Consider the following 16,499-nt stretch of genomic DNA (forward strand, 5'->3'; position numbering starts at 1 on the left):
AAACCACTGTTCTCGGAAATCGTTTCCACTAGGGGCGCCTAGGGGTTAAGCGTCTGACTTCAGCTCAGGTCGTGATCTCGCGAACCTCATGATCCCACGGTTGAGGAGATCGAGGCCTGCGTCGGGCTCCACGCTCACAGCACCCAGCCTGCTTGGGGTCCCCTCTCTGCCCCCCCCCCCACTTGCACTGCTTGTTCTCTCTCAAAATAAACAGACATGAGTAAAAAAAGAAACCGTTTCCACCAGAGATGTAACGTACATCTTCAGGATACACGGAGAACCACTAACCCCGCTGTCAACAGCACGTGTTCTCCATAAGGACTTGGCGAGGAAAGGGAGAAGGGGAGTCAGGCGATGGGGACTTGCCATCCCCCGACTTGAGCGTGCCGCAGAGCTCTCGCCCCGGGCGTTTGGAGGCAGAAACGAAGGACCGGGGCCTCCCGTCCCCCCTCATCTGTCCAGGCATCATCCAGGAAGGTCTCCCAAGTTCCTGGGCGGACTGACAGAGGAATCTTCTAGTCTTTCAGCTGAATACAGGAAGACGATGAGCGGGTTGGGTTCACCCTGTGGCGCTAAGCAGTAATCAAGTAAATATACAAAACCCGTGTGCTGTCGTGGGAGGTTTCTAGAACCCTGTCCACCCTGAAGACTCTTACGTGGCTTTAGCTTGTGTGTCGGCCTCGGAGAGCAAACATTCGTGTTCCCTTTGGGGATGCTCCTCTGGCTTCCTCTTCATTGTAGGTGGACAGGACGAGGCCCTTCTGTATGGCATCCCGGGCAGATTCATGACACACAGCTTTCCCACACGAGCTTGTGGGAACAACCTCGTTCTGGTTTCATACGGACCTGCCGGGCTTGTCTATGCTGTCCCTCCGTCTGGCTGTTTCTCTGGGGGCTGGGGGGCTCCCGCTGGGGCGTCCTGACCAGGACCTCCCTTGTCGGTAGGTGGGGAAGGCGTTCCACTCTGTATGTGACACCACCCGGGCCTGCAGGAAGCCGCCATGGCTCCCGGGTTCTCGGTGAGACAGCGTGGATGCTCCTCGGAGCTACCGGATCGTTCCATGTGGCGCAGGACGAGCCCATCTCATTAAAGAGGAACGGACTCCTGTCATGATCCGGAATCGCCGTGTGCCCCTGAGTGATTCACTGTTATTGAAACAGGCCGAGTATGTTATGGGCACTTTGAGTCGAATGACGTCATGTGAGTAGACGCTTAAAAACGTGCATCGTATCAGCTCGCTCTTTCGGAAACCGGGCCTAGTTTGGGAGGAAATGATGTATAAATAGTGTCTGGTTGAAACAGAGCATATAACAAATGGAAAGCACAAAATAGAAGGCAAAGGAGGAAAGCAGTCACGTTGACAAAAGGCCGCATAACTGGAGAGTCAGCATTTACTAATCTCCGAATTGGCCTCAAGAGCAGCTCCGTGGTGCTGGGGGGGTTTACGTCTGTCTGCCTCGTCCTAACTAGCTCCACACGGAGGTGAGACCCGGGTCACAGGCTCGGGGGGTGGGGGGGACCTGGCGGGACCCCATTTTTTTCTCCTCTGCCGTGTGGGTTTTCCAGAGGCCTTGGGACCCAGCAAAACACTTCAGGTAAGGAGCAGAGGAGGCCGCGGACCGTGTGGGGTTTGTGAGGAAGGCACGATTGGCCCCTCGACCTGCAGGACCCCTGCGGTCAGGGCTGAGTGGGGACAGGCGTCTGGGACCCGTTGCTGGAACAGCCTCCCCCTCCCTGCCTGCCCCCCAGGCCCAGTCCGAGCTGAGCCCGGCACTTGTTCTTGAAAATAGGTCAGTATCTCAGTCCTTAGTAACTTCTGCGGAGCACAAGCCTGGAGACGTCCCTAGACACTTCTGAAAGGGCTTTCTGCCTGACCGATGACCCCGTGTGGGGGCTGGAGATCGGTGTTTGGAGTCATCCAGGGGTAGGTGAGGCTTGACGCCTGAGTTTGTGAGTGTCCTGGTGAAGGGATCTGACCCCACCACTCCCAGGCCCCAAGGTCAGGGGGGTGCAGGTGGAGGTGTGCTTCCCAGAGGGAGAGACTGTGTGTGCCCGGGCCCCTGCCTAGTGACGTGGCCGCCTTCTGGAGAGCGGTGAGCTCGGCCACGGAGCACTGGGCATGCAGGTGCACTAGGTGCCCACTTGCCTGGAAGGGACCCAGAGGAGAGGGCTGGTAGCAAGGGCTGTGGGGCCAGGTTGGCCCTCAGTTCTGTCCTTCCTCCCTCCCTCCCTTTTGTCCCTTCCCTCCTCCTTCCCTCCCTTCCCTCCTCCCTCCCTTCCCTCCTCCCTTCCTTCCTCCCTTCCCTCCTCCCTTCCCTCCTCCCTTCCCTCCTTCCCTCCCTTCCTTCCTCCCTCCCTCCCTTCGCTCCTCCCTCCCTCCCTTCCCGAAGGGTTAAGGCGGGAATGTTTTGAGCACCTCCCATATGGTGGGGTGCAAGCCTGCCAAGAGGGGTCCCGGTATGTGGGGGGGCACCTCCTGTGTGTCCCCACTCTGAGCGAAAGCCTAAGGCAGAAAGGCGTGATGTACCCCACACGTGTGCATGACAGAGCCAGACCCTCGTGGTAGGTCCACCTCTTGGGACCTGTCCTGGTGGAGAAAGAAACAGCCACAGCCTCGGGTGAATGGTGTCCCCCCAGAAGTCAGGTCCACCCAGAACCTGTGAACGTGACCTTTTTGCAAATCGGGTCTTTGCAGGTGGTCTCAAGTGAAGAAGCCACTGTGGAGGAGGGTGGGCCTCCCACCCAGTGCAGCTGGACGCTGGGCTCGGGCTCGTGGGAGGGGGCCGCGCCACGACAGGCAGAGACGGGACTTACGCGTGCACGGGCCCCCGAGGGGCTCGCTCTCGCTCCCGGACTGAGAGAGGAGGCGTTTCTGTTGTTGCCGACGCGGCCCCGGGAAATGGGTGCAGAGTCGTGTTGTCTGACGGCCCCACAGCCTGGACATCCCGACAGGTCCCCAGGGGCTGCATTTCCTTCTGGAGGCTCTGGGGATGGTTCTCTTGCCTTCTCCAGCTCCAGGCGGCCGGCCGTCTGTCTGCGCCCTCGGCCGGGCCCTCCGTCCGTCTGCCCGGCGGGCCATGGAGCATCCCCTGGCTGCTGTTTCTGCCCCCTCCTCCCGCTTGTAAGGGTTCTCGGGATCACAGCGGCCCATGACGTCCCCTCTAGAGGCGGCTGGTTCGTGGCCGTGTGGCCGTGTTCACAGGCTCCAGCTGCTCGCACGTGGGCATCTTTGGGGGCCACGGTGGCTGGCCGGCAAGCCACATTCCAGAAGGTCAAAGCCTCGAGGCTCCGGCGTGTCGTCACAGGCGAAGTTCACAAGGCGTCAGAGTCCCTTGCGCGCGCGCGCTCCAATGCTAGAGGCAATTCCCCCACATCCAGTGGCGCTAATAGCCCACAAAATGAGAGATTTCTCGACAGATCCAGGCATGAATTTGTATTCTTCACATTACTGCATAAATTCCCTTGGAGCAAACGTGGACACGAGCAAACTCGCGGTGGTTTTCAGAAACCGAATTAGGAAGAGTGCAGTTGCTCCCGTATCAACCCCACCCCGTCAGGTCGTCCGGAGGCCGCGCACAGCTCACGGGCCGGAAAACGAGTCTGCTCACGCCCACCTGTTTCCTTCTCCGTTTTGGTCCAGGACTTTGAATTTTTCTACGTCCTCAACACGAAAGTGGTATGTTCCCGAAGTGAAGAAAATTACAGCCGCCATTTGTATCAGCTGAAGGTGAAGCAGTTACTCTGCCATCACGGCGTCTTAAACAGACCTTTGTTACCTGCGCGGCTCCGACTGGAATGCCATCCCTGCCCGGCAGGAGGCCCATCTTCGAGGCTGCTCATCGTGCGCGCACCGCGAGTTAAAGTCCACCAGGGGAATCGGGCAGAGGAGCTGTGGGGCCGTCACTGAACGACACGTCGGAAGCAGAAACGTGCTGGTGGCAGAGCCTGTGCCTCCACACCGCCTCCCTGGGGGGCTGAACCCACAGCCGGAGCCAGGCTCGCCCGGAGGACAAGGAAGCGAGGCAGGCACCAGAGGCTGCTTGTGAATAATAAGGTGCACTCCTCAGTGTTAGATTTATTTGGGGGGAGGGGGCAGAGGGGCTTCACATTTTCACAATTCGTATTTCCACATTTTTATTAGCATGCAAGCAGGGGGGAAGGGCAGAGAGAGAATCCCAAGCAGGCTCCTCACTGTCGGCGTGGAGCCCGACACGGGGCTCGATCTCATGACCCTGGGGTCACCACTTGAGCCTAAGAGTCGGAAGCTCAACCAACTGAGCCCCCCGGGCGCCCCAGATGTTTTTTGTTTTGTTTTTGGTTTTATTGAGATGTCTCATCATCACGACGTACCTGTTAGACGTCCGACGGTGGTATTTGCCACGTAGACCCTTGAGTGTTGACAAGGCCCCTTCTGCCTGAAACCATAAACTACTGAGCTCCTTGGACCCGGTGGGCCCCCATCCTGGGCTGCCAGGACCTTCCAGCCCCCTGTACGCTTCCTTGAATTACGGGGTCGGCAGGGCCGCACCTGCCGACTTGCATCTTTGACGCCTGTCGCACTGTTTGCAGGTGTGGTTATCACTGGGGTGGCTGGGAACCGCGGTGAAATAACCGCGTCATGGGAGCCATTCTCGTCTCCAGTCAAACTGGGGCCAGCCTGCGTGGGCTCCCCTCGTTGCCTCTCTTGCTCACAGTCTCCTGGATTCCCCGATGGTGCCATCGGTGTCCAGTCTGGCAGAATGTCACCCCCGAGGCTAACATTCAGATCGGCACTGCTGTAGACAGATAATGCCCACCCACCACCCCCAAAGACGTCCACCTCCCAGTCCCCGGGACCTGGGAGTATGTTCCCTTACACGGCAAAGCAGACTTTGCAGGTGTGGTTAAGTTGAGGATTTTGAGACTGAGAGATTATCTTGGGTTACCTGGGGAGACTTGGAATCACAGGGGTCCTTCCGAATGAAGGAAGGAGGCAGGACATTCAGAGTCAGTAGGGAGGACGGAAGTGGAGGGCAGAATCATGTCATTGCTGGCTTGGAAGATGGGGCGAGGGGCCACGAGCCCCATGCTCTGCAAGAATCCCGGCCCCGCTGTTCGTATCTGCCTGCTCTCTCGGTCCATGGGTTAGAACCTGCACGGCACTCCAGCAAAATCTTCTGACTGCTTCGACTCATTGCAAATGGGTGTTTTATCTAAATAAACCTTAATTCACCAGAATGCACAGCCCTACTGCTTGCTACGTGAGTCATTTGTGAATCCTGGAGTTGGAGGGGACAGACACCCTTCAGGCATGATCACAGAAGCCTCCAAGTGGATTTATGCTTGCCGTTTTTAATTTTGGACTCAAACCAAGCCAGTAGGACTCCGAGGACTTCTTGCTTACTGCTCTTCAGAGCTCAGATGTTTCAAAGACATAAACCAAACCGCGGAGTTCAGCAGTTTGCCAACATCCTGGACACCATATTACATGCAGGTTGTCTTTCACAGTGAGTTGTGATGCCTTTGGAAACAGGAGAGTCAGAGGAGACTTGGCCCATGCTGTGGACCACACGTCACATGCATCTGTCACTCCTGTCAGTCATCCATTCAACAAATGCCCCTGAGCCACCTGGATCTATTTGGGGGGTGCAGCTGCGAACAGAACAAAGTCCCGGCTCTTCTGGAGCTGATGTTTTATTGAGGGAGATGCACAGCGAACGTGTAAGCGAGCGATAACGCTTCTGGAAGTGTAAGGTCTGTGGTGAAGACAGTATAAGGTGGCAGCGTAGCGTGGTCCCCTGCGGTGAAGCAGTTAATGCAGGGAGAGCCACTTACCCACCGTGTAGACCAGAGGGACCCCTGCCCCTTCCAGTCAAGCCAGTAAGCCCATTAGTATCTGCCAGTTCTTGTTTGTCCTGCCATCTAGTGGCTGAAAGCGGAACTACAGTTTATTTTCAGAAACCACTAAGAGTTTTTGAAAGCCTCCACTAGGAAAAACCATGTTGTTTAAGGCTACAAACTGGGAACTAGCAGATAAATCCTGGAGAGATGGCGAGCAGCGTAGGGATTATAGTCAACCATGCTGTATTATAAACTTCAAAGTTGGTGAGAGACCGGACCCTAATTGTTCCCTCCACACAAAAGAACTGATACTTAGGTGAGGTGATGAGGTGTGAGCTGATCCTACAGGGCGATCACGCTGCTGTCTGTACCTGTGTCGAATCCACACGTTGTGCACCTTAAACTCGCAACGTTACCTGCCAGTCGCAGCTCAGTTTTTAAAAAGTAAAGGAATCCGTGCGGTGACGAAAAATACAGTTGGAATCCATCAAAATGTTTGTGTGGGACGTAGTCACTGGAGTCGTTTTTCCCAAACCTCGTAGGTTCAGAGTCGACAAAATTATCTCGAGCCACTCGCAGCGTAGTAGGGTTAAGATAAGGCGCATTTGTTCTTGGCTTTAACGCACGGGACGCACACGGGATCCTTCCCTGTAACCTGGGCTGCTACATTCTCCCGTTGCCAGTGAGGTCTGGGACAAGTGTATAGTTTTTTTTGCTTTTGTTTTCTTTTAGCACAAGAGGGATTGACAGATTGTGGATTTTTTACGAGTTTATTTCTTTTGAAAGAGTGTGTGAGCAGGGGAGGGGCAGAGAGAGGAGAGGCAGAATCCCAAGCAGGTTCCACGCCGTCCGCACAGAGCCCCACAGGGGACTCGAACTCATGAACCCGTGAGATCACGGGCTGAGCCAAAACCAAGAGCTGGAAGCCTCAGTGACCGAGCCACCCAGGCGCTCCCCCCTGCCCCCCCTCCCACCCCCCACACACTCTTTAAAGTTGATTGTGCGTTTTCTTTTGTGACACACCAAAGATCCAGTGCTGGTCCTGGGCCACCGCGTCTGTCTGGGGGAGAGCCCCTGGTGCGATCTGAGAGCAGGAGTGGGGCGGGTGTGAGAGGGGGAAGAGCAGGTGAGAGAGAAGGTTCTGAGTCGGTGGCTGCCAGCACAGGCACCTGGCCCTGGATTCTGCGGGGCCTTCGGAGGAATCTTGTGAAATGCATCTCAGGACTGTCTGCTGGGGCGAAGGGGGACAGTCCATCCATCTGTCCTGTCCCCCACTGCCAAGCGTGGTGTCACTCCCTGACTGCTCCTGGGCTGCCCACGGGTGAGTGCTGAACGGGTCCCCAGGCGTCCCACCCACCCTGGGGAGTCAGGAAACACCCGGGGCAGAAGCCAGGGGCTCCCTGGCCTGCCCTGTGTGCCAAGTGGGTTGAAGGGAGAAGCGTCCGGTCCACTGAGCCCATACCACCCAGCCTGGGGGGTTTGCAGAAAGACCTCGCAGCGGGGAGCTTCCCACATCGACAAGAAAAGACCCGTCCGCTCACAGGCCCCCGAGTAGACGAACCCCTCTCATCCGTGCCTTAACTCCTCCCAAGATGGAAAATGCCCGGCAACAAGGGGGCGTTTCCTGGAGCATCACGTCTAGGTGTCCTCTCCTCTGTCAACTACAAAACATCTCCTTTAAGGGCAGAGGTTCTTGAAGGACGCTGTTTCCTCCTGCAGGTCTGGGAGCCGGCATATCCGATCATGGAGGTGGCCATCTCTGAGGGTTGCAGTGGGTCTAGGTCCTGAGCCTACGTGAGGCTCAGCTGGAGTATTTTAAAACATTCACCCAGTAGATCGGTTTTTGGGTGCTTTGCAACAAATGATTGCAGACTCTGTGGGTTAAAACATGGAATTCATGGGGCGCCTGGGTGGCTCAGTGGGTTAAGCCTCCGACTTCAGCTCAGGTCACGATCTCACAGTTCGTGAGTTCGAGCCCTGCGTCGGCCTCTGTGCTGACAGCTCAGAGCCTGGAGCCTGCTGCGGATTCTGTGTCTCCCTCTCTCTCTCTGCCCCTCCCCAACTTGTGCTCTCTCTGTCTCTCAAAAATAAATAAACGTTAAAAAAAACGAAAGAGTAGGGGCGCCTGGGTGGCTCAGTCGGTTAAATGCCCGACTTCGGCTCAGGTCGTGATCTGGTGGTTCGTGAGTTCGAGCCCTGCGTCGGGCTCTGGGCTGACAGCTCAGAGCCTGGAGCCTGCTGCGGATTCTGTGTCTCCCTCTCTCTCTGCCCCTCCCCTACTTGGGCTCACTCTCTCAAAAACTGAATAAATGTTAAAAAAAAAAAAAATTAAAAACAGGTGGAACTCATTTTCTCACTGTTCTGAAGGCCAGAGGTGTGGGCAGGGGTCATGTCCCTTCTGAACACTGTAGGGGAAGATGCTCCCTGCCTTTTCCAGCACCTGGGGGCTCTGGCGTTCTTGGCTTGTGAGCAAATCACTCCCATCTCTGCCACAGTCTTCCTATGCCCCCCCCCCCCCGCCACCTCGTATGTCTCTGTGTGTTCTTTCCAGTCTGTGATAAGGACACTTTCGCTGGGCTTAGGGCCCGCCCCAATCCCGTATGAGCTCAACCCCATCCTCGCCCCAATTACATCTGCAGTGGCCCTGCTTCCAAACGAGGTCACGTTCTGAGGTTCTAGGTGGTGTGAATTTGGGGGCTACCCCTGTCAAACCACTGCCCCCAACGTTGGAAAATCAGGAGATTCTACATTAAAGAAACCTAAACTCTGAGGACATCGTCAGAAAATAGGTCAAGACGGGATTCAGGTCCCTGGGGCATAAGCGGGAGCTGCCTCCCTTGGAAGGGTGTCTTTCTGATTTGTCACGGTTCCTGCCTCTCCGCGGAGACATGCGGGCGCCTTCTGCCAGGCTGGGTAAATGCATTTATGTCACCTGCCTGGGCCAGGCACGGTCTGAGCTTCTGGCCCTTGATGTGAGAGAATCGATACCAGAAAGTGCTGAATAAGCAGCTGGTCCATTATGGCCATTCCGAGTGAAACAAAAGCACCTTTTCTGGAAAAGTCCATCAGCATGAAAAATAGACCATCTGTGCCACTGTCTTCAGAACCTTCAAACAGAGGGTCACAGGGTAGAACGTAACACCTGGGTGAGTTTCTCTGTCTCGGGCCGGGAATTCACATTACAGCGATTTTTATCACTCCAATGAGGTACAGCCATTGTGTCTCACACTCATTAGCCCAAATTGGCTCTTCCTTTCTGGAGGGACGCTCACCCAAGAGGCAGACTCCTCAGTCTTCCTTTCTTGTCCTCGGTGAGAAGGAATCTGACATGCTACAAAGGTACCAAACTGGAGAATTATGTTGCTGTCATAAAGCTGTGAGCGACAGACTTCGTTGGTTTAAAGAAGCAAAAAGCCCAGACATGGATTTCAGGTACGGCTGAATCCAGCAACTGACATGTTGTCACAATTCAGACTCTCTCCATCTTTCAGATCTGGTTTTATCTGTGTTGGCTGCACTCTCAGACCATCTTTTCCCACAGGGTTGCAGGAGCCCTTGGTCCCCATTCGCCCTACCAGCTGTGCGTCCTGTGAAAATAGGGTTTCTCTTTTGCAAAAGGTCCATCGCAAGTCTTAGAGTCAATCTCACGGGCCAATCAGCAGGATTACAGACGCATGCTCGTTACCAAAGCACCCGTTGCCCAGGACTGGTCACATGCCACCGTGGAGAGGGGTGGGAATCCACTCTCCCGAACCACACGGATAAAGCCCGGGGGAGTGTGGCTTCCCGAAGGAAAGCCCAGGAGACTCCCTACAGGGAGGGGAAACGCATCTACGTAAACGAGCAGATGCATGTTACGGATTCTCTGCCCGTTTCGCTTTCTGAGCCGTCGGCCTCCCTGCACTCTGAAATCGGTTTTTGCTCACAGATAAGCCTGCCTGGGTCGCTCTTACTTCCCAAGTAAGGTCTCCAAGACTTGGAGCTGCCCTCCAACTCACGAGTTGTCAGAACTGAGACCTTTTTATTAAAACGCCAGGCAGGGTGCTGGGCTCCACACCGGGGTTCTGCCCTGGGAGCCGTCAGCTATCAGCCGGGTGCACCTCCGTGTAGGTTTTGGGGGCCTCTCCTTTGCCAGGGGACTGGCTTGGTGGTGGCCTCGGAACTGAGAGCTTCGTCCTACAGAAACGGTGACAAAATCCACGGGTCAAGCCTGCAAACCACAGCAGTGGGGTCACCCAGCAGTGGGGGCTACACGCTAGGGTGTGTGCCTGGCCCAGTAGGGGACAACTGCACCGCGGCCCTGGAGATGGCGAGGCGGTCCTGGAAGGGGGCCCCGAGCCAAGCTGTGCCCCACGGGGCTCCCGAGTCATATTCGGTCGGGCACCGTGGCAAGGTTGCTGTTCCCAGTGTGGCTCCCCAGGGCTGTTCTTTAAAAAAAAATTTTTTTAAATGTTTTTATTTTTGAGAGAGAGAGAGAAAGAGCATGAGCAGGGGAGGGGCAGAGAGAGGGAGACACAGAACCCGAGGCAGGCTCCAGGCTCTGAGCTGTCAGCACAGAGCCCGATGTGGGGCTCGAACTCACGAACCGTGAGATCATGACCTGAGCCGAAGTCCGACGTCCCCAGGGCTGTTCTGACAGAGTGGCATAAACCGGGGGCTCGAGACAGCAGAAACTCATCGTCTCACAGTCCCGGGGGCCGGAAGTCTAGGATCAAGTGTGGGCGGGGCTGTGCACCCTCTGAAGCGACCAGGGGAGGATCCTTCCTTGCCTCCTCCTGCTTCGGCTGCCGTCACTTGATGTGGAGACGGATCACTGCGGCCTCTGCCCCGTGGCTGTGTGGCTGTCTCCCCCCCGTGTCTGCGTCGTCCTTTCTGCCGTCGGGCCCCGGGGCCCACCTGCTCCAGCAGCACTTCCCCATCTGCACGATCCCGCCTGCAAAGGCCCCGTTTCCACATCCGTTCACACGCACACGTCCCGGGGGCTCGGCTCCGGGTCTTCGGACGTGTCTTCTTGGTGCACACAGCTCATCTCACCACACCAAGTGTTACATGCCTGCCATTTTTCTGGAAACGGTCTCTCTCTTCCCACCTCCACGAGCGCGAGCACCGAGTGCTGCTTGGGAGGAACCGAGAGCAGACCCCCCCCAGGGTCCCATCCCGCCGAGGAAGGAGGCGCGTCGCTTTGCTCAGTGTGCCCGTGGCCTGTGCCTCTGCCTCGTGGGGCAGTCGGGGAAATGAAGCAAGAGAGCGTGTGCGCACGACCTGGAACACGGGGCAGGGCAGCCGGGCGTGTCCTCACATCATTCGTTTGAAAAGAAAACGGTGTCGTTGCCTCAAGTGGACAACCACAGTCGGGCGCTAACGAGGAAAGATAATTGGCAAGTTAAGTGCCACAGAAGCAGCTACACACAGTCACCCCCCCACCCCCAGTGGCCGGGGCCTTCGAACATGGCAGCTGGCCAGAGTTGGAGTGGTGTTAACGCCATGGCGGCACCTGCTCACACTTTCCCCTTGACCTCCAGGGAGAACGGAAGGGGACGACGTTCTCGTCTGGATTGTCCGGGTCAGTGCTGGCTGCCTCGTGCCGTCGCGTGCGGCCTCAGCTCACGCCCCCCCACCCCCGCACCCCCAGCACCGGATTCCCGCCTCGTCCAGCCTCCAGCACCTGGAGTTGTTGTGAGGGGGAGAGGGGTGCTGTCTGTGAGGCTCATCCCGGGGGGGAGCGAGGACGCCTGGCCCCAGCCGAGCCAGGCCAGCAGGCCCACATGCCAGGCCCCACTCAGCCGTCTCCCCGGAGACCAGAGACCCTTGAGCCGCTGCAGGAAGAAACAGTCCTCACTCTCCGTGCAGCGGGCGGCTGTGTGTGGTCCCCAGTCCCCAGCAGCAGCCCTCCCGTCAGCTGTCGGGGTCCGTAAAATAAAGCCCCCCTTTGTCTTCAGATCCTGCATCGAGAGTGGGACCTGCCAAGGGAAAGCTTCGGGGCTGTCTCTTTTCTGTCTCTCTCACACACACACACACACACATGCACGAATGGAGATGTCAGTGCACGCACAAAAATGCAGACACATGCACACACACTCATGCACACCACCCTCCCCAAGGGGCAGCTTTATCCTCTGGCTCCTGCCCACCTCTGCACATGCCACACCTGGAGCCCGGGCGGGAGAGGACGTGAAGCTCACTCTTTAATCGGATCGGAGGGATTAAAGACGAGAGGGGCCAGGTGCCCGTTTCGTCCACAATTCTCTCTCTCTTTCTGAGCTCCTAAGCATTGCATGCACATTCCGTTCTCCGTGGAAGGCCCCTCCTTTTCAAATGAAATGATACAAAATTCCATGTTAAAAAGTAAAGCAGGGCCGCCTGGGTGGCCCCATCAGTGGAGCATCTGACTCTCGATTTTGGCTCAGGTCACAATCCCACGGTGGTGGGATCGAGCCCCACGTCAGGCTCTGCACCAAGCATGGAGCCTGCTTGGGACTCTCTCTCTCCCTCTGCCCCTCTCCCCTGCTCGTGCTCAATCTCGCTCTCTCTCTCTGTGTCAAAAAACCCCCCAAGAACAACGACAACAAACAACAAACCAGCAGTGCAACAAAGCACAGCTATCGTATAAAGAATTGGACCGGCCCCCACGTGCTACCTAGTTTTCCTTCTTTTCTTCGTTATTTCACTACATGTGCACATGGCCCTGAACACTGTGTTTTGCTCTTGTATGGCCCGACACGTGGCCGGGGGGGACTGGACGCAGGTGGTCCCGGACGATGGCTTCGGGGTTTCAGAGTGAGATTCTGCCGTGCTGATGCACTCGGCTGCCGTCCGTTCATTATCCCCTCCGCGTAGCAGCGATCTCTTCCGTGGCTGGAGCAGAGCTGTTTTCTCCGGTTTCTGACTGGCGGCACACGAGTCAGCCCAGTAGTTTTTGCGGTAGCGAACGGGGCTGCATGTGGAGAGGCTGGGACACGTCCCCCACACGTGTGTCTCCCAGGATGGGGCCCGCGGGCTTTCCTCTCTGGCTCATCTGACGGGCACCTGCTCGGCCTCTAGGCCTGCACCCACAGCGGCCTGTTCTGAGCGGTGTTCAGATTGCGTCTCTCCCTGCGCCCCCCTTGCCCCCCCCCCCACCGTGGGCTGCAGCAGAGACATCAGCGGGGGCATTAAGACCCCCAGATTTACATGCACGAGAGCACAAAACTTGAGCATGAAGTGTGGACCACACTACTGAAGTTCAAGGCCCACGCTGCCTCTGTAGACCGCGCCGTGAACAAGGGATGGGGTGCCTGTTGGCTCAGCCTGTCTCTCCCCTGGGGCTCAGAATAAGGACCGACAGCTCCCCGGGGGGCGTACTTCCGGGGTCAGGCAGGGGCACAGCCAGCGTCGTGTGGAGACTACGTTCCCCTCGAAGGGACGCCTTAGCGAGGGCGGGGATGTGAGAGAGGAGAAGGAGTCCCCACGACCACCTCGATTCTGCTCCCAGGGGTGGCCGGCCGGCCCCCTGGAGCCGTCGGTTATTCAAGACCCAGAGGAGCCCAGGTGGGCAGAGGCTGCGGGGAGGGACGAGCCCAGGAGGTGGGGGTGTGTTTGCATCCTGCAGCATCTGGAATGTACCTCGCAGGGAGGGAGGAGGGGGGAGCTGGGTGGCTTTGAGCAGGGCAGTGATGTGATCTGAGGTTTTCAAGGATCGCCGTGTTTGCTGGATACAGAAGAGACACAGGGTGAGGCGTGGGGCCCTTGGAGAGACAGGAGCACGAGGCTTCCCGCCCTGCTGCGCCCCCAGGGCACCTCACCCCCAGCGCTCAGGGCACCCACTCTGCATTTGGGCCTCGAAGGACGACAGCATTTCAATCACAGGATGTCTGAGGGGAAAAGACAGAAATGGTGCGTCACTGGCTGAGGCAACACCACTAGCAAAAAATCCCAGAAGGTGAAAAGAGCGGAAGAAACTCGTCCCATGAACCAGGGAAGCGTGCCCACGAGGAGGGACCCTTCTGCCCAGGCCTCCTCCTTCTGAGCCGGAAATCTCCATCCCTTTGCTCAAGAAGGATGGCCCGTCTCGTAGCATCTGAGCCAAGACATCCTTCGAGAGTGAGGGTTTTAAAAACGATTAATACGGGGCGCCTGGGTGGCGCAGTCGGTTAAGCGTCCGACTTCAGCCAGGTCACGATCTCGCGGTCCGTGAGTTCGAGCCCCGCGTCGGGCTCTGGGCTGATGGCTCAGAGCCTGGAGCCTGTTTCCGATTCTGTGCCTCCCTCTCTCTCTGCCCCTCCCCCGTTCATGCTCTGTCTCTCTCTGTCCCAAAAATAAATAAACGTTGAAAAAACGATTAATACTCTGCGCTTTAAATAATCCCTTTATGGACTGACAAATCGGTGTCATTATGTCGGCAGATCTGTGAGATGTATTCAGAAACTATTTTCAAAACGATAGTGTTTTCTAAAACGTGAACATCATCTGTGTGTGTTACAGGAAAAAAAAGTTCCATTCTTCATATTAATTAAAAATAGTTTGTTACTGCATCTTATATACATATTTTATGTGAACTCAGAAATAACAAAGCAGGCTAATTGCTTTTGGTGGGTGTATTAGGGTTCTCTAGAGAAACAGAACCATTAGCATATGTGGGATTAAAAGGGGCGCCTGGGTGTCTCAGTCAGTTGAGCATCTGACTGCTGATTTCAGCTCAGGTCACGATCCCAGGGTTGTGGGATCGAGCCCCCTGTCGGGCCCTGTGCTGGGTGAGGCAAGGAGCCTCCTTGGGATTCTCTGTCTCTCTCTGCCTCCCTCTCTGCCCCTCCCCTGCTCACGCTATCTCTTTAAAATAATAATTTAAAAAATAACATAAAACAGGGGCGCCTGGGTGGCTTAGTCGGTTAAGCGTCCTACTTGGGCCCAGGATTCTGTGCCTCCCTCTCTCTCTGCCCCTCCCCTGCTCGTGCTCTGTCTTTCTCTCTCTCTCTCTCTCTCAAAAAATAAACATTAAAACAGGTTTTTAGAAATAATGTAAAACAGGGTAATTATTTCCGGTAGATGGATTAGAGTTCTCCAGAGAAACAGAATCAATAGTGTATTTGTAGTATATATAACATATATATATGTAAACAAAATACAGATGTATATATATGTACGCATGTACATAAGTATATGTTTTCATTTATGTGTGTGTATTTATAATATATATACATATTTATGCATATATGTATATGTAATATATATACATATTTATACATAAGCATATATGTAATCTATGTGAAACATATATAAAGAAACATATTGTGAGGAATTGTCCCGCATAATTAAGGGCACTGAGAAGTCCCACAATCTGCCACCTTGTCACCCGCAAGCTGGGGGCACAGGAAAGCCAGGGGTACGGTTTCAGTGCATGTCAGGAGGCCCGGTGGTGTATATAAACCCCGATCTGGGGGCAGGAGAGGACAGGCGGGTCTAGCTCCGCAGCCAGGCAGAGAGAGAGAGGCAGACAGAGAGGGAGAAAACTCTCCCTCCTCTACCTTTTTGGTCTCTTCAAGGCCCTCAGTGGATTGGGTGAGGCCCACCCACATTGGGGAAGGCCGTCTGCGTGCCTCAGCCTACCAATTCAAAGGTCAGTCCCTTGCAGAAACACCCAGCAGTCACGTTGAGCCAGGTGTCTGGGAAGTTAGGTTGACCGTGAGATGACATCGTGGTGCGTAGGTGCTCTGGCATATCTGTCTCTAATACTATGCCATGGTTATTATCCTGAAGAATACGTTTTTGGTTTTTTTTCCCAGTAAAATCTATCTAGGTTTAGAACCAGTGTGGCCACATAAAACACATTTTTATTAGGTCTTAAAATACTGAAATTAATAACAGAATATTCAGCCCAGATATTTTCACAGGCAGCGTCCTTTTGGCCTCCGTTCAAGACCTTTCTTTGACATATTTTTCCAACACAAAGCCTATCAAATAATTGACCCCTACTTCAGGTTCCTTTTAATATTTTACCGAATCCAGATCTTGGGAAATTTCAGGCTCTCTCAATTTTGGTCCATTCTGACACAGAATATAGATTTATCTAATTAAATAGCTGAGCTCTATCAAGACCTCTCCCAGGTCAGGGTGTCTCAGAGCACCAGCCTTGCCTGTTGTTTCTGCACCCTCACTATTTAGGTTTTTCTGTTCCTCCCCTACTTCTGTGGGGCAGCCTTCAACGGCTTCCTGCTCTCCAGCCTTTTTCCCCCCGCAATGATTATAACTTGCTAAAAGTTTTAAAAGCTGAGGTTTGTGGTCCGTTATTTGAATGCTCTGATTGAAGAGTTCTGTGTGATGTTGGACAGAAGGCAACCTGAGTCTCAAGTTTTCAGCAAATTGTTCAGCAGGATTGCAGGACACGTGGGGGGGATTGACAAAGCTGGCCTCCAGAGACTCAGACATTGTTTGTTTGTTTTTTATTTAATGTTTACTTATTATTGAGAGAGAGAGACAGACAGACAGCACGAGCACAGGAGGGTCAGAGAGAGAGGGAGACAGAATCCGAAGCAGGCTCCAGGCTCCGAGCTGTCAGCACAGAGCCTGACGTGGGGCTCGAACTCACAAACCATGAGATCACGAGCTGAGCCGAAGTCGGACGCTTAACCGACTGAGCCACCCAGGCACCCCATAGAAATAGATCTAGATTTTTACAACTGGAGTTTTATATGAGTTATCTAGC

Source organism: Prionailurus viverrinus, chromosome D3 (assembly GCF_022837055.1).
Source record: "Prionailurus viverrinus isolate Anna chromosome D3, UM_Priviv_1.0, whole genome shotgun sequence".
In the NCBI taxonomy this organism is placed as follows: domain Eukaryota; kingdom Metazoa; phylum Chordata; class Mammalia; order Carnivora; family Felidae; genus Prionailurus; species Prionailurus viverrinus.